General features: G+C 40.1%; 1 protein-coding gene across 4 annotated transcripts in view; it reads right to left on the bottom strand.

Annotated features, from left to right (window-relative positions):
• Positions 1–21,608, bottom strand: part of LRRC4C (leucine rich repeat containing 4C) — a 1,342,213-nt gene that overhangs the window by 29,876 nt on the left and 1,290,729 nt on the right. For 2 of the 4 annotated variants that reach the window (XM_043482206.1, XM_043482209.1), the window contains one exon: positions 6,529–6,585. The exons of the other annotated variants lie outside the window; for them this stretch is intronic. The gene's annotated coding sequence lies outside the window, so the exon portion shown is untranslated. The remainder of the gene's footprint in view (positions 1–6,528; positions 6,586–21,608) is intronic. 4 annotated transcript variants of the gene reach the window in all.

Below are 21,608 nucleotides of genomic sequence, written 5' to 3' on the forward strand. Positions count from 1 at the left end.
TGTGACAATGGTAGATCAAAAATTAGAATCAAAGATAGAGGGCCACGCAGGATTGGAGCAAAGAAACACAAAGGATAGAGCTGGCATTTTGTGAAGTATAATGAAGTAAACTAAATGATTTCTAATGCCAACAAATTACAAAGCTTTCTAGCCCAAACTTCACCATGCAGTTGGTACAAACAGGAAACCACTAGCAAATGCAGATGGAAGCAACCCATGAAAATAGCAATCAAGATCAATCATGACACGAATATTGAAATCACCAAGAATTATATCAGGAGGAGGGCAGAAGAGAGCATCAGGGAGGCAGATGTTAAAATCATCAAGGAATAAAGAGGAGGGAAGACTGGGTTTGTGGTTGACTCCAACAAGGAGGCGTTAGCAGGTGTTCGGTCTGATGGTATAAGCTTCAAAGCTGGGCATTTTCCTGTGTTAGAGAGTTTTGTTTGGAACAGATAATGTGAGTGAAAGGGCTTCTCAAACTTCTCAAATAGTATTTTTACTGTGTAAGTAAAATTGAATATGACTAACATCTATTTCAGAGATGATATTTGGATTTTATATCATTGGTTTTGAAAAACATGTAATGGCAACCCACTCCAGTGTTCTTGCCTGGAGAATCCCAGGGACGGGGGAGCCTGGTGGGCTGCGTCTATGGGGTCTCACAGAGTCGGACATGACTGAAGCGATTTAGCAGCAGCAGCAGCAGCAACTAAGACTTACAGGAAGTTTCCCTAAATCCCATGGTTTCAAGAACCATTAACAACCCTTCAATAGGAAATATGAAATTTGAGTTAGAAGGTAACATGCCTGGTATTTATAATAATGTGAGAGTAAGGCAGTGGGTAGGGTGAGTGTGTGTAGAGAGGGAAACAAAAAGTTGGGAGTGGAAGCTGTGCTTATTACTAAATCCAGTGGCTGACTGTCAGTTTTCGGCTAGGTGAAAATTAGCAACATTTGACATAAGTGACTCTTCTGTCCTTCCTGAAACACTCTCTGCACTTGACTCCTAGGAAACTGCTCTCTCTCTCTCCCAACTCTTTGTTTACTCTGCCTAACTCCATCGCTAGATCTGGGGCTTCTAAACGCTGGAGTGTGTACCAGGGCTCAGGTAGTGGGCCTCTCCTTTGTCTAAGTGATTCTCTACAGTGAGTTTAGAAATCATCTACAAACTGAACACTGCCAAACATTTATCTCCAGCTGGCAATGCAGGCTTGTAGTACATGTATATAACTGCTAATGCAAGACTTCCACTTGAAGGTAGCGAAAATCAACCTGTCCAAAAACAAAACTCTTGATTCCAATTCAACCTCCATCCTTGACAAAGACTTTTCTGACAGCAACTCCATTCACTCATTCCTTCAAAAAAAAATTTAACCTGTTACCCGTGCCAAACAATGGTTCCAGGGACCATCCTTGTAAGAGTTCAGGACAAAGTCCACTTGATACTTTATTTTTTGGTCTTATTACCAATTTTGCATCCTTTTATTTCTATATCTTTTTACCTTTACAGTCTATTACCTATACAATGGAAATTCTGGTTATCAAGAGCCTTGGCACTTCTCACCTCCACTGCTACATATTCAGTTCAGTTCAGTTCAGTCGCTCAGTCGTGTCCGACTCTTTGCGACACCATGAACCACAGCACGCCAGGCCTCCCTGTCCATCACCAACTCGCGGAGTTTACTCAAACACATGCCCATCGAGTCGGTGATGCCATCCAGGCATCTCATCCTCTGTCGTCCCCTTCAGCTCCTGCCCTCAATCTTTCCCAGCATCAGGGTCTTTTCAAATGTTTCAGCTCTTTGCATCAGGTGGCCAAAGTATTGTAGCTTCAGCTTCAACATCAGTCCTTCCAATGAACACCCAGGACTGATCTCCTTTAGGATGGACTGGTTGGATCTCCTTGCAGTCCAAGGGACTCTCAAGAGTCTTCTCCAACACCACAGCTCAAAAGCATCAATTTTTCGGCGCTCAGCTTTCTTCACAGTCCAACTCTCACATCCATATATGACCACTGGAAAAACCATAGCCTTGACCAGACGGACCTTTGTTGACAAAGTAATATCTCTGCTTTTTAATATGCTATCTAGATTGCTCATAACTTTCCTTCCAAGGAGTAAGCGTCTTTTAATTTCATGGCTGCAGTCACCATCTGCAGTGATTTTGGAGCCCAAAAAAATAGTCTGACACTGTTTCCACTGTCTCCCCATCTATTTCCCATGAGGTGATGGGACCAGATGCCATGATCTTAGTTTTCTGAATGTTAAGCTTCAAGCCAACTTTTTCACTCTCCTCTTCCACTTTCATCAAGAGGCTTTTTAGTTCCTCTTCACTTTCTGCCATAAGGATGGTGTCATCTGCATATCTGAGGTTATTGATATTTCTCCTGGCAATCTTGATTCTAGCTTGTGCTTCCTCCAGCCCAGCGTTTCTCATGATGTACTCTGCATATAAGTTAAATAAGCAGGGTGACAATATACAGCCTTGACGTACTCCTTTACCTAATTGGAACCAGTCTGTTGTTCCATGTCCAGTTCTAACTGTTGCTTCCTGACCTGCATACAGGTTTCTCAAGAGACAGGTCAGGTGGTCTGGTATTCCCATCTCTTTCATGTTAGTCCATTATAATTGGATGATTTCAACAACCTGTTTCAATATTTGGTATCTTTGCTTCTGTTCTTGCCCCTCTTCAGTCTTTTGTCCACACTGTAGAGGGATCCTATCAAAATGAAAGTCAGGTCACATTCGGTCTTCTGCTCAGTACTCAGTGGCTTCTGATGTGACTCAAAATAATATTACAGGGCTTCCAGTGGGCTAGGAGGCCATTTAGAGTTTTCTTCTGCATCTCTCCTTCTTTAATTCTATCTTGCTACCACTATCACTTTATTCATTTCACTCTGGACACACAGCTTCCTTTTTTTGCTGTTGTTGTTGTTAGGTCATGCCCGATGCCCCATGGGCTGTAGCCCACTCCCAGGCTATTCTGTCCATGGGATTTCCCAGGCAAGAATACTGGAGTGGGTTGTCATTTCCTTCTCCCAGGGAAACTCCTGACCCAGAGATCAAACCCATGTCTCCTGCATTGGATTCTTTACCACTAAGCCGTCTGGGAAGCCCACAGCTTCCTTGCTGCTCCTCCGATATACCAAGAACACTTCTTTCTCAGGAACCTTACACTTTCTCTTCCTTCTGCCTGGAATGATCTTCACTCAGACAAACCTGAAGCTGTGCATACACATGATACCGGTGGTTCCACCTTTCATCCAGATACTTTTATGTCTTGCTTCTCTGCTTCCTCCAGGTCACCTGATCAGACAGGCCTCCTTTCCTTGAAGATGCTACCTACAGTGTAACTGCCCCTTTCCCCACCTTTCTTTATCCTTGCATTTTTCTTTATTTCTCTTCATAGCATTTTTCACAACCAGAGAAAATACACATGTAGGTATGTATTTATCTGTATGTATGTTATTTACTTTCTGTCTCCTCCAACAATCTGAGGACACAGAGTTTGTATGATTTGTTTATTGATGGAGCCCCATAATAGTCTTATTTTATATAGATGAGGAAACTAAAGCTTCAGAAAAGATGAATGCCTCTCAAGTACTTTTCTGGAGAAAAAAGGGAATTATCAAGCAAGAAGGAGAGGACAAAGATGGAAATGATGATGAATTCTAAACCAGGGCACGTGATAGGTGACAGAAGTTAAGTTGATCAATTCTGTCATTAGATATAATAATTTTGTAACTTGGGCAAATCCCATAGTCTTCCAAGACTTTAGTTTCCTCATTTGTAAAGTGAGGGTGATAATACTACCAATAAACTCGGAAGGTTTTTTTTGGGGGGGCGGGCAGGCCTCACCCAGTGGCTGGTGGGACCTTAGTCCCCCAAGCATCAATCAAACCTGCACCCCGCTGCAATGGAAGACAGAGTCTTAACCACTGGACAGCCAGAGAGATCCCTCAGAAGGTTGTTCTGAATACGAAATGAGGTGCTGACCATAAACTACTAAACCTGGAAAACCATAAGCTCTCAGACAATAGGAATGATTGTTAATATTATCTCAGAGGTTTTCACTCATTATTTATTAAGCACTGCTTTAAATACTTGCATGCTGAGTTACTTTGGTCATGTCCGACTCTCTGTGACCCTGTGGACTGTAACTCTCCAGGCTCCTCTGTCCTTGGAATTCTCCAGGCAAGAACACTGGAATGGGTTGCCATGCCCTCCTCCAGGGAGTCTTCCCCACCCAGGGATCAAACCTACATCTCTGATGTCTCCTGCATTGGCAGGCAGCTTCTTTACCACTAGCGCTACCTATAAACACTTGGAGAGTGGCTACAAATTTACCCACTTTTATGAAATTATTATCTGGTGTTGAATGTGGTGCACATCCCCAAATATGTGATCATGCCCGAACATGGAAAATAGAAATCAAGATGGTAAACCATTGACTTTTTACATATCACCATGGAAACAAGATTGGAAATAAGAAAGATGGTGATAAGAATGGTAACTTTTGTTCCTATTATTCATCACAGATTAGAACATTTCCTCACATACATTAACATATCAGACCTTCATAATTATGGAAAGTATGCAGAAGTGATTACACTTTGTTTTTCATTTTTCAGATGAGATGTTAAAGTTTAAGGAAGTTAAATAATGTTATCAAGTTTCTAAAGCTAACATATAATAGCTATTAATACAGGAAGTTAAATCTTTGGAGCCCTAGACTAGTGCTCTGCCCAATATATGTTTTTAACATGAATATATTAAGGGAGGGAAGAAGCTACATATGCTGTGAGTTCTTCCAATATTCTCAAAATTTATAGGAAACTGCTTTTTTTGTTCCTTGAACAGATTTCACTATTACTTCCATATGAGGAAAATGAAAAGAACATTTATTGAGCAATTATCAACTATTGTGTTAGTCATCCACATTGTACTTACATATCTTTCTGCATCATTAGACTACATGTCCTATTGCGACAGGCACTATATTCCATTTTATGTGCATGCATAGCCCAGTTACTGCCACATAGTATGCATTCAATAAGTACTTCCTAAATAAGTGGATGAAACAGCTTATTTGGTTATATACAGAAAGAAACAGTGGTGAAAGTACATCCTGAATCTAAATCACTTAATCAATCAGTACAATTAGAGCAAACCTCAAAAAGTTGCTATTTCCTCATCAAAACCTGTTGACGTCAATGATTTTATATAGTCCAAGCTAATATTGACAGTTTCCTAAGATGAACAATGATTTTGGAAATAGTCAGTTTCCCAATCAAATTTCTGAAATTTATGGAAATCCTGTTCAGTTTACTTCTCATTGTAAAAACGTTTATGTACCAAAAAAAGAGCCAATGTTTTGATTTCGGTGGAAAGTTTTCTAGCTTAAAACATTCAATTTGTGAATGGGTAATTAAAATAAAACCAGAATAAGCACATTCAGTACTGAGATATAAAGAGGTCATGTCTATTGATTACCCATATCAGGTCCACAAGCATAGTGCAGAAAAGTTAACCACTTTCTCTGCCATAACCTTAAATCCAATGGTACAGACATTGGTGTATCAAGGTATTCATGCTATTTTCTCTTAATATAGCTGCTCAAATATTATGACTTCTCACAGTTCTATTGTGACTTCCTCCCTTGTTATTTGACTTTCCCAGGGAGAGAATTAACGATTTGCTCATCATTTTTTCCCCATAGTATTCTCTTCATTATACCACCTGTAACCTTGGGAAAATCAAGACCATCTTCTATTAACTAGTACATGGCCAATACAAAACACTGTTCTGGGCATGCACAGGAGATAACTCTTACTCAGAATGAAGTACCTGAAGGTTATACATGGATGCATATATATTTATGCTACATAAATATTCTTTTGGCATCTAGTGGTATCCTCATTTCACTTTGGAGATCAAGATGTGGGGGAGTAGAAAATGGTACATACTAAGTGTCCTTGATTTTCAAATCACAGCCTTCTGCTCTAACTGATCTAAATTCCTGGTCGGAAAGGACACAGGATAGTCGTGGTCTGCGTAAATGTGGCATTTATCTTCATGAGTGCAGTAATGAAGAATGGACCAGGATTGGTACAGTCATGAGTGACTTATCCCATTTCCCCTCACAAATGAAGATAAATGGCACAAAACATCAGTCCCCATGCATTCTATATATTTCCCCACATTTATGCTTACAGATGCAAACATAGAGAAGGTCTTTTCAAAGCCTGAGTTTTTTAAATTTTATTTTTAAAATATGCAGCTAACAAGAACAATGGAGAACTTGTGGGAAAGTCATAGGGGATGAAAAATGCTGAACTCACTTCTATGGGATAAGTTATGCCCCTGAAGGGGTCACCTCAACAGACTTTATCTCTGGAAGCTCTACAATGACTATAAGCCTCAAAATAGGATTTCCATGGGTCTCTGAATGCTGTCATTAAGATAATGCTATGAGAAAGTCACAAAGGGCCCCCCCCCCAAAGAATACTGCACTAGAGTACTCACCAACCTGCAGAAAATTCACAAGGATGTTGGTTCCAACAGAGTGACTTCCAAGACCTCCTGTATGTATAACAGACAGTGATACTGGTTTACTTTATTCTCATAGGACATTCATTATCCTCAGAAGGTATGCATTCCTTAATTTCTGAATTGGACTAGGATATCCTCATTGAGCTTTTTAACTGCTGGTAAGATGGACAGGGTACAGAAGGCTGAATAATGGCATCATCCCAGATCTTCTCTGTGCCTAACCCCATAGCCAGATAATGTGGGGATTTAGTGTGAGCCCTGCCCTATGGAGTAAGGAGTTTTCTACATAACCATGCTGTAGCACCATTGAGAGCATATTGGATCATTTTAAGTTCTTGCATTCAAATGTAAGCATATATTAAAGGAAATTTAAACCTAATCTGAATCTCTCCCTGTTAGAAAGAATCTAGTTCCCTAGAGTTGGTTCACTAGAAAATTATTATTCCCAACTAATCAGAAGGCCAAGTCTCTTCTCTGCCAAAGCAGTTGGGAGTGGTAGTTTTACCTCTGGTTATCCATATCTAACTTATTTCCAATGTTGTTAGTCTTTAGGACCATTTAATGGTAGGTGGTGGACCTCCACCAATAGGCAGAACAGATCCAAGCCATCTTCTCCAGTCTAATTCTCGTACTTGGCCTGATTACATCATTTTTTCAAATTCATCTCTGATCCTATGCTCCAGAAGATTACACTCTATCCTCGAATTACTTTGGGAAATGTTACCAATTTTATCCCAAGTCCATTCCTCCATATTTATTTGCAACATCTTACAGGGACTCTTGTCTTTGTTATTATAAAATATTCAAGAACTGAGGCCCTCAGTGACTAAGGGCCTGGCTTGATCTTTAAATTTCTATATACTCCAAATTACCAACTTAATCCCTCCAGTACTGATAGGCTTTCTGTTAGTTATCTCATTCAACATTAATTGAATGCTTCCTAAATACCAGGGATGATTCTAGACACTTAAGGATTCTGCAGTGAGTCAGAAAGTGACAAAAATCTCACTTCACAGAGCTTGCTTTTGAGGGTTTAGACAGATAATATAAGCAAACCAGAAAAGATCAGATAAAGATGAGTATTGAGATGAAAATATAAGAGTGATGAGTCAGGGAATAACTGATAGGAAATATTACATAGATTTGGTCTAGGAAGACCCCTCTGAAAAAGAGACATTAAGCTTTAAGAATGACAAGAAAGAACTCAGACATAAAAACATATATATAGGAGAAAAATATTCCAGGCAAAGAGAACAGCTAACATAAATTCTCCAAGTTTGAGGAAGTGCTATAGTCTAAATGTTTGTGTCTACCCCTCACCCAAATTCACGTGTTAAATCCTAATAACCAATATGATGATATTAGGACATGGCACCTTTGGGAGGTGATTAGGCCACAAGGATGGGGCCTTCATGAACGGGATTAGTGCCCTTATAAAAGAGGCTCCAGGGAGATCCCTAGCCCTTTATTGCATCTGAGGATACAATGAGGAGTCTGAAACTAGGAAGAGGGCCTTTACCTGACCACACTGGAAAACCATCCCTGTCTCTGACTTCTGGTCTCCAGAAGTATGAGAAATAAGTTCTGATGCTTATAAGATATCCAATCTGTGGTATTTTGTTATAGCAGTCCAAAGAGACAAGACAAGAAGCATGTTATACTTAAAACATAATAAAGGGAAATATAGGCTAGTCTAGTAGGAATAAAGTGAGAAAGCAGAAGAGTAGGAGATGTGAATGAGGAGTATAATAGTTTCCTTTGGTTTCCATAATAATTATCACAAAAATGATGGCATAAAACAATGGAAATTGATTATTTCCCAGCAAGTGAGTTCAGAAGTCTGAAATTATAAATCAGCAGGATTCTCCTAAAACTTTAGGGGAGAATTGTTCTTTGCCTCTCCCAGCTCTGGTGGCTCCAGACATTCCTTGGTCTATGGCTACGCAACTCCAACCACTGCCTCAGTCTTCACAGGACCTGCTTGTCTTCTCCATGTGTCTCTTGTACAAGTATCTCTTATAAAGACACTGGTCATTGTATTTAGGCCCACCTGGATAGTCCAGGATGATCTCATTGCAAGATACTCAAATTACATATGCAAAGATCATTTTTTTCGAATAAGGTCACATCTGCAGGTTCTGAGGCTTAAGATGTGAGCACATCTTTTAGGGAGCCAACATTCATTTCATTATAGAATATTAGGACTGGGAAAGAGTCCACCTCCAATGCAGGAGACCCCAGATCCCAACCCAATTCCTGGGTTGGGAAGATCCCCTGGAGAAGGGATAGGCTACTCAATCCAGTATTCTTGGGCTTCCTTGGTGACTCAGATGGTAAAGAATCCACCTGCAATATGGAAGACCTGGATTCAATCCCTGGGTTGGGGAGATCACCCTGGAGAAGGGAATGGCTACCCACTCCAGTATTCTTGCCTGGAGAAGTCCGTGGACAGAGGAGCCTGGTAATCTACAGTCCATGGGATCACAAAGAGTAAGACACAACTGAGCAATTAACACTTTCACTTGGTAAGCCTGGTAGGTCAAGGAAAGCAATTTCTTTGTATACTCTATGCAGTGGTAAGCTCTTGCAAAGTTCCACATCGGAAAATAATACAGCCTTATTTGACTTTTAAACTATCACACTTCTAGCATGAGAACAGATTGAAGTCACAAGTAATAAGTCAGTAGTACATGTGAGAGATGGCTTGCGGTAGCAGAATAGAGAGAATTAGATAATTAAGGGTTTTTCCTGGAAGGTAATGTCAAGAATATTTGTCTAGGGATATGGGGATGACAGGAAAAGAAACCAAAAATTTGCCTTCTGCCACCTTCCAATGTAGCAGTCCAAATAGCAGCTGTTCTGATCTCCCCACCACCATGCTCCACAGGCTTGCAAGAGCGTTTGTGTCAAGAAAGCACTTCACTTCCCTAGCTATTCTTAGACCTTTGAACATATTATCATCTTTGCTAGTCTGGCCCTTGTCCTAGTCCTTATGGCTGGTTGGGCCTCATCTCATTTTACTTCAAGCATCTGTCCTGCCCAGTGACCAGTCTTGCTTTATTTATTTATGTGTTTATTTATATATGTATTTTATTTATTTATTTAGACCAATCTTGTGTCAAAACAAGACTGTTCCAGTTCTTTCCCACTCGAATTCAATTCCCTGGGCATCCAAGAAGAACTTTGGTGATTTGATTATAACCCTAAAATAGTATACCATTCAGGTTATGTCCAAGAATGTCAGAGATTCTGCATTTTCTTCAGGTTAAGCTGGCACTCTGGGTACAAGTCTAACAAAGTTTCAGAACCTAACTACAACAGTTACCACCTCATGTATTCTGTCACATGCATGCATTCCATACTTAAACTTCTACAGAACTATAGTTTCCAGATTATCTTTTCACTTTGAAGACCTCTTCTGAATACACAAAGAAACTGGCTTAATCAAAATAATACCCACTTTTATGGTAATGTCCTTTGAAGAAAGGATAATTTCAATCAAGTAGGACATCTCCCTAGTTAGGTTGAAGTTCTGATAGATGACTGAAATGTAGGGTATCTGAGTAGTTCAATGAAGACAGAGAAAGGAGATGGCAATGTGCTGTGGTTCATAAAGTGAAGTCCCTGGATAAAGACCACATTTTTACATTGAGTGAGGCATGTGATGGAATGTAGATAGAAGCCTAGACTATTCTCTTGGATTCTGGGGGAGAAACAAAGAAACATGAAATCCTTGTCCTTATTCTGTATATGTAGCTGTTCCAATATAAGCTGTTCCTAGAAGCTATTCCAGAGCATCTACTAATATTGTTTCTGGTAAGTGCCTCTTCAAGCTTATTTCTAAATAAGTTCCATTTTTCAGAATGATTTCAACATCAAAAGCTACATGCACCTGAAACTAAATTTTCAATTTATCAATTACAGTTTGTGATCTATTCTTTTGTCTCTTAAGAGCAAACGAAAATTTAGGATTTGGTATTCCAAAACTAACAGTAGTTAGAAATAACCTTATTAGACCAAGCTTAAAACCTACCAAGAGAATATATTCTCTGGCATGTGATATCTGGCAGCAATGAAAAGGAACTGCTGCTGTCTGGTTCTGAATTAGAACATTTGTGCATCTGAGAGATCTTTCCCGTGATCCATCAAAGTGGCAATTGTTTAGAATTACAGGTCACCAAGGACTTCCCTCATGGTCTGGTGGTTAAGAATCTGCCTTGCAGTGCAGGGCATGTAGGTTCAATTCCTGGTAGGGGAACTAAGATCCCACACGAGGCAGAACAACTAAGCCCGTACACCACAGCTAGAGAGCCCATGTGCCAAAACTACTGAGCCTGAGCTTTAAAACTAGAGAGCCCCAAATTAAATTAAATTAAATTAAATTAAAAAAAAGGCAAGCAAGTAAAATTTAAAAAATAATAATAAAACTAGAGAGCTCCCGTATGCTGCAACAGAAGATTCCGTGTGCTACAGCTGGGACCCAAGGCAGCAAAACACATAAAATACTTTCAAAAAAAAGAAAAGAAAAGAAGTACAGGTTACCAACTTAATACCTACTAGCATGTGGAAAAATGTAGATTCAGTCCTATTCTTATGTTGGGTCTATTTAAATGAGGGCTGCTGTTTTCATCATGAAACCTGTATCAGTAATTGTGGGTTAAGAGAAGGAAAAGAGTACAAGAAAAAAAAAAATCCTAGATGAATATTCATCTCTTTGCTCAGTTATTTACTCATTAACTAGTTATTTTGTTACCTTTAAGTCACCTAAACCTTATTGAGTTTGAAATGATTAACTGGGAATTGGGCAGAGACAGTGGAGTTAGGGTGGATCTTAATTATGCCACACTGCAAGAGAGTGAAGTCCATACTTCCACATAAAGGAAAAAAATCCCCTTAAAGATGGAAATTGATCATTGATTCTTTTTTTTTTTTTTCTTCTTCTTCACACTCAAGAGTCAAATCCTCTTCCCATTGTTATTGTTTGGAGACTCCTGATCAGGACAGAAGTCTCAGATGTCAGAGAAAATGTTCATATTGGAGTTAGAGAAGCCATTCCGAGGTTAATGAGCACAGAGCAGCCGGCATTTAGGAGAGTTTATTTGGAGAAAAGAAACGTCTGCAGAAATCAAGTGATTAAGATGTGATACTCAAAGCGAACTCCGAGCGATCTCATTAACAGAGACTAAGAATAGTCAACAAACGTAATAAGATCCCTGATACAAGGTCACAAAAACCCCAGTACAGGCCAGATGTGTGGGACTCACTGAAGAGGAAGACAGGGAACCTGGCTGGATCAGATCACGAAGTCTTCCCTAGATGACATGAGTTTTTTTCCCAAGACCTAAGAGAGGAAGAACCAAAAGTTTTGTACAAGTTTTATTCATAGTTCTCCAGATGTACGTATCTATATTAAAATAGGCTTCCCTGGTGGCTCAGTGGTAAAGAATCTGCCTGCAATGCAGGAGACCCCAGTGATTCCTGGGTCAGGAAGATGCCCTGGAGAAGGGACTGGCTACCCACTCCAGTATTCTTGCCTGGGAAATCCCATGGACAGAGGAGCCTGCAGGCTACAGTCCATGGGGTCACAAAGTGTTGGACAGGACCGAGCAACTAACACTTTCACTTCAATTTTTCATATTAAAATGCATTCCACAATTCATTATTTATTGTTCCACAACATGTGTGCTAAGTCACTTCAGTCGTGTCTGACTCTTTGTGAGTCTGTGGGCTGTAGCCTGCCAGGCTCCTCCGTCCATGGAGATTCTCCAGGCAAGAATACTGGAGTGGGCTGCCATGCCCTCCTCCAGGGGATCTTCCCAACCCAGGGATTGATCTCAGGTCTCGCGCATTGCAGATAGATTCTTTACCATCTCAGCCACCAGGGAAGCCCCTTCCACAATGTAGGTTCTATCCTTCTCAACTACTTTGAATAGCTTCTGTACAAATGTCACTTTCACACAGATTTTCCTTCACACATGTTCCTCAAAGGATCCCCTACTGATCTGCACATAGCTACTCATATTCTTGCTCTGAAATTACATTTTTTAAATCTATTTTTTCTTAAAAAAAAAAAAAAAAGTTCGGCTACACTGGGTCTTTGTTGTGGCATGTGTGGGCTCCTCTAGTTGTAACACGAAGGTTTAGTTGCACCGCAGCATGTGGGAACTTAGTTCCCCAGTTAGCGATTGAACCTTTGTCTCCTGCATTGGGAGGCAGAGTCTTAACCACTGGACCACCAGGGAAGTCCCTATTTCTGTCTTTTTAAAGTTATTCAGAAGAATATAAGTTTCATGAGTATCTGTGTGTGTTAGTCACTCAGTTATGTTCGATTCTTTGCGACCCCATGGACTGTAGCCCACCAGGCTTCTCTGTCCATGGGATTCTTCAGGCAAGAATACTGGAGTGGATTGTCATCTCCTTCTCCAGGGGATCATCCCGACCCAGGGATCAAATCCTGGTTTCCTGCAGTGCATTCAGATTCTTTACCACTTGAGCTATAGGGAAGACCCTTGTGAGTATAGGGACATTATGTAGCTTTTCCACCATCTTATTTCCTGAGCCTAGGATAATGTTTGGACAGGATAAGTCATTCAAATGATTATTAAATTTAAAAAAAAGAATGCTTTTTTATGCCTTTGTAAAATCACTACCTAAATTACACCTTTATGTCTTACTATATAAATGAAAGAATATTGAAATGGAGGTTTCAGCCAAGGAACCAAGATACAGTAGATGATACATTCTAAGGAGACAATGGTGACTTACAATGGAGACAGTCATAAGTGCCTGCACAGCTCATAACCTCTTATACAGAGCAGATATATCAATGGGCCAGAGAAAGCTCATAAAGAAGATTTCTTTGGAGAGAGCTATCCGGTGCATCCCAGTCCTCAGGGAAAGGGAGGGTAGTCTTTCATCCTGTTGTTGTTCAGTCGCTAATTCATGTCTGACTCTTTGTGACCCCATGGACTTCAGCATGTCAGGGTTCCCTGTCTTTCACCATCTCCTAGAGTTTGCTCCAATTCATGTCCACCAATTCAGTGATGCCATCCAATCAACTCAATCTTCTGTCACCCTCTTCTCCATCTGCCTTCAATCTTTCCCAGCATTAGGGTCTCTTCCAATGTGTATGAGTCAGTTCTTTGCATTAGGTGGCCAAAGTATTGGAGCTTCAGCACCAGTCTTCCCAATGAATATTCAGGACTGATTTCCTTTAGGATTGACTGGTTTAATCTCCTTGCAGTCCAAAGGACTCTCAAGAGTTTTGTCTAGCACCATAGTTTGAAAGCATCAGTTCTTCAGTGTTCAGCCTTCATTATGGTCCAACTCTCACATCCATACATGACTACTGGAAAAACCATAGCTTTGACTATATGGATCTTTGTGGGCAAAGTGACGCCTTTGCTTTCTAATACACGATCCAGGTTTGTCATAGCTTTCTTTCCAAGAAGCAAGCGTCTTCTAATTTCATGGCCACAATCACCATCTGCAGTGATTATGGAGCCAAAGAAAATAAAATCTGTCACTGCTTCTACTTTTCCCCTTCTATTTGCCATGAATTGATGGCACCAGATATCATGATCTTAGTTTTTCAGATGTTGACTTTTAAGCCAGCTTTTTCACCCTCATCAAGAGGCTCTTTAGCTCCTCTTCACTTTCTGGCATTAGAGTGGTGTCATCTGCATATCTGAGGTTGCTGATATTTCTCCTTGCAATCTTGATTCCAGCTTGTGAGACATTCAGTCTGGCATTTCACATTATGTATTCTGCATATAAGTTAAATAAACAGGGTGACAATATGCACCCTTGGCATCATCCTTGTCCAATTTTGAATTAGTCAGTTGTTCCATTTAAGGTTCTAACTGTTGCTTCTTGACCTGCATACAGGTTTCTCAGGACACAGGTAAGGTGGCCTGGTATTCCCATCTCTTTAAGAATTTTTCACAGTTTGTTTGGATCCACACAGTCAAAGGCTTTCTCATAGTCAATGAAGCGTGAGTAGATGTTTTTCTGGAATTCCCTTGCTTTCTATGTGGTCCAGCATAATTGTGTTGGCAATTTAGTCTCTGGTTCCTCCGCTTTTTCTAAACCAAGCTTGCTCTCAGTACACATATTGCTGAAGCCTAGCTTTAAGGTCTTGCATCCCAACCCTCCATCTAGTAAAGAGGGGCTTTAAGAAGATTATTAGAGGAAACTTTTTGAGTAAATTATCAGTGGGCCATGACTTACCATCATCAGTCTGAAAGAGAAGATTGTAGAAGAATCCCATCCCTCATCTCAAGACTAAAGATAGGACTGTGATGGCAGAGTAGAGAAGATCCAAGGGAGTTCTATCTAAATCCCGTCTAAAAAATCTCAAAGGCAAGAGACCAAATGTTGCTCACACATTTGGGGGAGTTGATGAGAGAGTCTTAGAGATATTTTAGATTCTGTGCAAGAGGTTTGCTTGCAAGAAGTAAATAGCTTACCAGAAGGAATCTGCAAGTATTTCTGGATGCCCAGGGGCTGACAAAGGAGTCAGTGATGTTTCAGAGAACAGATCCTCACTCTCAGCAACACAAATTTGGGGGGAGTGAGAGTGGAGGGTGGGTCACCAAAGAACACATGTACATGGCAAGTCACCGTAAGAAAGTTAGTTTCAAATGCCTGGCAAACCCAAAGGTATCAATGTCAACTCAAGATAGTACCAAGCAAGAAATAGCTATCCTGGCCCCTCTAACCTGATTGCCTAACCGTGATCCAACAAGAGAGAGTGGGCAGAGTTGGCAGATGGAAGAGGAGGAGGAGAAGAGAACTAGGTGACAATAAAGAGAAGAAAACAGTCTTGTCTAGACCCTAGAATGTGATATGAGGCTTCCTACTCAAAGCCAGGCCTATGCTAGAGAAGGCAGGACTCTCAATGCTAAAATAAGTTCACAGTTTTAAGCATTAATATAATTTGAATATGTCAATTACTTACCACAGGCCCTTATAATTACATAAATATTTCCAGAAAGTTTTCATCTAGCAGCAGAAGCAAATCTAGTTCCAATAGGATAAATTTTAATTTGGAGAGAAAAATGAAATCACCTTATGATTCCATCTATAGTTTGTATCTATTCAATATAATAGTTACTATAATTTTACTAATAACAACATCATGGGATTTAGAGTTTGAAATTCCAGGTATAATGCTCTCAAATTTCAAATTTTAATCTTATTTCTCCCTGGCTATGCTTCACATTTTGCTAATGATTAGTAATGAAGAAAATGGCAGTTAAATAAACCATTAACTTGGGAATAGGGCTTCCAAATTGATACATATAAATCATTTTTTAATCAGCAACAAGCAATTTCCAATGTTTAAATATTTCACTAGAATCTGGTATTTCTAAAAGAACTCATAAAAGGACAGTACATTCAGGAATTATTTGAAAATTAGAGATAATACATCCTGCCATATATTCAGACTTTGCTAAACAGTGTAAAGAATCTGGAAGGAAGAGACAAAATAATTATGTGTGGAAGGGATGGGATATATGATAAGACACAAAGGTTAGGAAAATACAAAACAGTAAATATTTTGGAGTAAAAATAAGGCACTGCAAGGGATTTCTTCCATTTCAGTAGAGTACTACTAGTTAACCTCAATGAATCTTTCTGAGTTCTCGTGAGTTTTATACAATATTTGACCACAAAAGCACATGATTTTACCAAATGCAGGGTTCATATGGCTACTTTGGCCTGTTTGGTTGTTCAGTTTTATTGTGTGCCTCATATTTTCTCTTCCTTGACAGCTTTTATGGGAGTACTTGAAACATCCATTCCATATAGTAAAGAGTAGTCATCTGATCTGACTGATTGAAAGGTTGAAAAACAGCCAATTTGCATGTTTATCCCAACTTAATGTTTGTCATAGATAAAGGCTCTTGGTCTCATTTAAAAGCTGGCAAGCTAAGAGAAATGCAATTTGGGAGCATTATTAAAAGGCAGATATTAATTACTTAAGTTATGAGGACAAACCTATCCTGATAAGAAGTCTTTTGTTTCAACACATCAATTGATTTGACAGTATTGTCACATATTAAAGGCTCTGTTCTGAGCTATAGGGAAAATAGAAGCAATGGAGACTGAGACACACAAAGGTTTTATCCTTTTCCTCATTATTGCAATCTTATAAACCATTTCTGACAGGAAGGAAAGAAAGGGAAAGTAGATGCAGAAAAGGTAGTATTGTTTCTCAAACATTTTATCCCTTGAGACTAGAAAAAATTTACAAAGACTAGTTTGGTTAAGAACACAGTACTTTAAATATTCATGAATGAGTGCAAGTGAACAATGGATCATATTCATAGTTCCAATGATTTTACTTCTTACTCATCGTCATCATCTATTTTATTGTCTGGAAAACTGGTTCCAGAAAAAAAGAAAAAACAGAGAGACTGACCATTTGACCATCTTTATCCCAGATGTCAGTTCCAAGTCCCAGTTTTGTTGTCTATTCCTCAGAGACTCGGTCTGTCTGACCTTCATTAGCTCATAAGCATCCTATTTGCAAACTTTCTTCACCTTTGCTTCCCTTTTGCCATTTTCCTTTGGTCCAAAGGTTAAAAGAAAATGAATTCTAATAATTTGGGGTACAAAATTAGAGGAAGAGATATAGACGGAATTAATGAAGAAAATGCTTCTTGGACTTGCTTGGTGGTCCAGTGGTTAAGAATCCACCTTTCAGTGGAGGGTTTGATCCCTGGTCTGGGAAGATCCCACATGCTGCAGAGCAACTAAGCATGTGCGCCACGGCCACCAAGCCTATGTGCCCTGGAGTCTGTGCTCCACAAGAACAGCCACCACAACGCAACGACCACACACCCCTTCAAAAGTAGCCCCAACTCACCACAACTAGAGAAAGCCTGAGCAGCAAGGAAGACCCAGCACAGCCAAAAATAAATTAGAAAAAAAATTTTTTAAGAAATTGTTTCCTTTCGGTTCAGGGTAAGAGGGACAACAAGGAATCGCCTGTTTGATTACCTGGGATCTCTACTGCGGGCTGAGACTTCTTGCATCTCTTCTCTTGAATGAGTTAGGACATTGCTCTGTAATTATTCTTCTGCCCGAGTAGCAAAACCCCTCACCCCATCTGTACTGAGCTCCTTGAAGAAATCTGCAAGGGTTTTGTCATCTTTGTAGCTACAAGTTCTTCTGCTTGTTCCCTTGTTTTCTCGTTGTGTCTATTAGGGTCAAGTACTAAAATAAACGCTGTATGTTAGGTATGTCATTTCCATCCACTTCGATGGTAAGGAAATAGTGACATAAAAAGGTTATTTAGGGGCTTCCCCGATGGCTCATATGGGAAAGAATCTGCCTATGATGCAAGAGGCCTGGGCTCAATCCCTGGGTCGGGAAGGTCCCCTGCAGAAGAAAAAGGCACCTCACTCCAGTATTCTTGTCTGGAGAATCCCATGGACAGAGGAGTCTGGCAGGCTACAGTCCATGGGGTCACAAAGAGTCAGACACGACCAAGAAACCAACACACACACACACACCATAATATTTCATCAAAGCCGGTGATCAGCAGAGCCAGGTTTCCAGAAGCCCAGGCTGTCCAAAATCAAAGATGAGGCACTTTAACTGATAGTTCTAAGCACCTTGTACTCAGAAGGAAAAGATATGGTGGCCTTTACTGCAGTCATTTTCATGAAATAGGATTTAATTTAATTCCCAACTTACTCTTAGCCTTTCTGGATGAGAGGTTCTCATTTGCCATCTCACCTCATCTGCAGGCTCCATTATCCCTCTAATCACGTCCACTACCTATCTCTTTTGTCTTGTGTCTTCTATGGTCATTTTGTTAAAGGGCAGCAACAATATTGCACCCCGTCTTGATCAAGCAGGCATGCTATTTGTCAAGGAGCCAAGCAAGAAAGTCTTAAGAGTGGTCCCCTTAAGCCAGTGCTTGGCCTATTTCCCAGAAAGCCTGGTGCATCTTATCCATACCCAAACCACTGTACCACATGCAGGTACATCTACATCCATGAAAAGTTTCAGAATTATTTTGAACCAAATTTGATAAAACAGCCTAGAGAGAAGGACAGCTTCACAGCATCTTGAAGGCTTGATTTTAATAAGGATTGGCTGTCTTTCAGAGGGTTTAGAACAAAGTGTGCTGCATTTCAAAAGGAGTTACCACCTCCTTTGATGTTCTCAATCTCTTCTTATTCATATTGAAGGTGAGAGTAAGGTAACATAAACTCTCTCTTAAATAAATCACTGAGTGAAATATTTCCATTCTAAAGACATCTGGTGTCCAGGTATCAAGTGTACAGATTGAACTGTGGCTGATTCCAGTCCTCTGTTAGGATGCGAAATTGAAAGGAATTATACATATATTTTACTGTCTATATATGCATGAATATGTGTATATTCTGAAATTCAATATGTTGTTATGTAGGAAATGGACAGTAAGTTGTTTCTACAGTCAATATGTCCTGTGAATAGATATTGATTATAAGAGCATAAAAGCAATTATGGTTACTTGGTGGTAAGTACCATATAGAAGAAAATTCTAAAGCCAACTGTGGTAGGCACAATTCTAAGATGACCTTGAGTCATACCACTGTATACTCTCTCCACTCTTCTGGGTACAAGCAGCACTAGTAATCAGCTTCTAACCATAGAATATGACAAAAGTGGTGGGATAGTTACTATCTTGATTAGGATACATTATACAGCAAAGGTGATGGAAGGTCACTGCTGTGATTGTGTGTTTATGTGTAGTGGTCACTCAGTTGTGTCTGACTCTTTGCAAGCCCGTAGTCTGTAACCCACCAGGCTGCCCTGTCCATGGAATTCTCCAGAAAAGAATACTAGAGTAAGTTTCCAGTCCCTTTTCCAGGGGAAGTTTTCTATCCAGGAATGGAACCCAGGTCTCCTGCATTGCAGGCAGATTCTTTAAGATCTGAGCCCCCAGGGAATCTCCCTGATGCAGTGATTACATAATGTTAAAGAAGGCTGGGGGCCAAAGAATAGATGCTTTTGAACTGCGGTGATGGAGAAGACTCTTGAGAGTCCCTTGGACTGCAAGGAGATAAAACACCTCAATCCTAAAGGAAATCAACCCTGAATATTCACTGAAAGGACTGATGCTGAAGCTGAAGCTCCAATACTTTGGCCAACTGATGCTAAGTTCAGTTCAGTCACTCAGTCCAACTCTTGCCCCCAAATGGACTGCAGCACAACAGGCTTCCCTGTCCATCACCAACTCTCCAGAGCTTGCTCAAACTCATGTCCATTGAGTTGGTGATGCCATCCAACAATCTCATCCTTTGTCATCCCCTTCTCCTGTCTTCAATATTTCCCAGCATCAGGGTCTTTTCTCAAGTGAGTCAGTTCTTTGCATCAGGTGGCCAAAGTATTGGAGTTTCAGTTTTAGCATCAGTCCTTCCAATGAATATTCAGTTTGATTTTCTTAAGGATAGACTTGTTTGATCTCCTTGCAGTCCAAGGGACTCCCAAGAGTCTTCTCCAACACGAAAGTTCAAAAGCATCAATTCTTTGGTGCTCAGCCTTCTTTACAGTCCAACTCTCACATCCATACATGACTACTGGAAAAACCATAGCTTTGACTAGACATACCTATGTCAGAAAAGTGTCTCTGCTTTTTAACATGCTGTTCAGGTTTGCAATAGCTATTCTTCCAAGGAGCAAGTCTCTTTTAATTTCATGGCTGCTGTCACCATCTGCAGTGATTTTGGTGCTCAAGAAAATAAAGTCTCTCACTGTTTCCTTTGTTTTCCCATCTATTTGTCATGAAGTGATGGGACCAGATGCCATGATCTTAGTTTTCTGAATGTTGAGTTTTAAGTCAGCTTTTTCATTCTCCTCTTCCACATTCTTCAAGAGGCTCTTTAGTTCCTCTTCACTTTCTGCCATAAAGGTGGAGTCATCTGCATATCTGAAGTTATTGCTATTTCTCCCGGCAATCTTGATTCCAGCTTATGCTTCATCCAGCCCAGCGTTTTGCAAGATGTACCCTGCATAGAAGTTAAATAAGCAGGGTGACAATATACAGCCTTGACATACTCCTTTCTCAATTTGGAACCAATCTGTTGTTCCATGTCCAGTTCTAACTGTTGTTTCTTGATCTGGATACACAGATTTCTCAGGAGGCAGGTAAGGTGGTCTGGTATTCACATCTCCTTAAGAATTTTCCACTATTTGTTGTGATCCACACAAAGGCTTTCTCATGGTCAATGAAGCAGAAATGGATTTTTTCTGGAATTCTCTTGCTTTTTTCTATGATCAAACAGATGTCTGCAATTTGATCTCTGGTTCCTCTGCCTGTTCTAAATCCAGCTTGAACATTTGGAATTTCTTGGTTCATAAACTGTTGAAGCCTAGCTTGGAGAATTTTGAGCATTATTTTGCTAGTGTGTGAGTTGAGTACAATTGTGAGTTAGTTTGAACATTCTTTGGCATTGACTTTCTTTGGGACTGAAATGAAAACTGACCTTTTTGAATCCTATGGCCACTCCTGAGTTTTCCAAATTTGCTGGCACATTGAGTGCAACACTTTAACAACATCATCTTTTAGGATTTGAAATAGCTCAGCCGGAATTCCATTACCTCCACTAATTTTGTCTGTAGTGATGCTTCCTAAGGCTCACTTGACTTCACATTCCAGGGTGTCTGGCTCTAGGTGAGTGATCACACCTTCGTGGTTATCTGGGTCATGAAGATCTGTTTTGCATAGGTCTGTGTATTTTTCCCACCTCTTCTTAATATCATCTGCTTCTGTTAGATCCATACTTTTTTGTCATTTATTCCCCCCATCCTTGCATGAAATATTCCCTTGATATCTCTAATTTTCTTGAAGAGGTCTCTAGTCTTTTCCATTCTGTTGTTTTCCCCTCTTTCTTTGCATTGATCACTGAGGAAGGCTTTCTTGTACCTCCTAGCTATTCTTTGGAACTCTGCATTTACATGGGTATATCTTTCCTTTTTCCTTTGCCTTTTGCTTCTCTTCTTTTCTCAGCTCTTTGTAAGGCCTCCTAGGACAATCATTTCACCTTTTTGCA

This window comes from Cervus canadensis, chromosome 11 (genome assembly GCF_019320065.1).
Source record: "Cervus canadensis isolate Bull #8, Minnesota chromosome 11, ASM1932006v1, whole genome shotgun sequence".
Classification (NCBI taxonomy): Eukaryota; Metazoa; Chordata; class Mammalia; order Artiodactyla; family Cervidae; genus Cervus; species Cervus canadensis.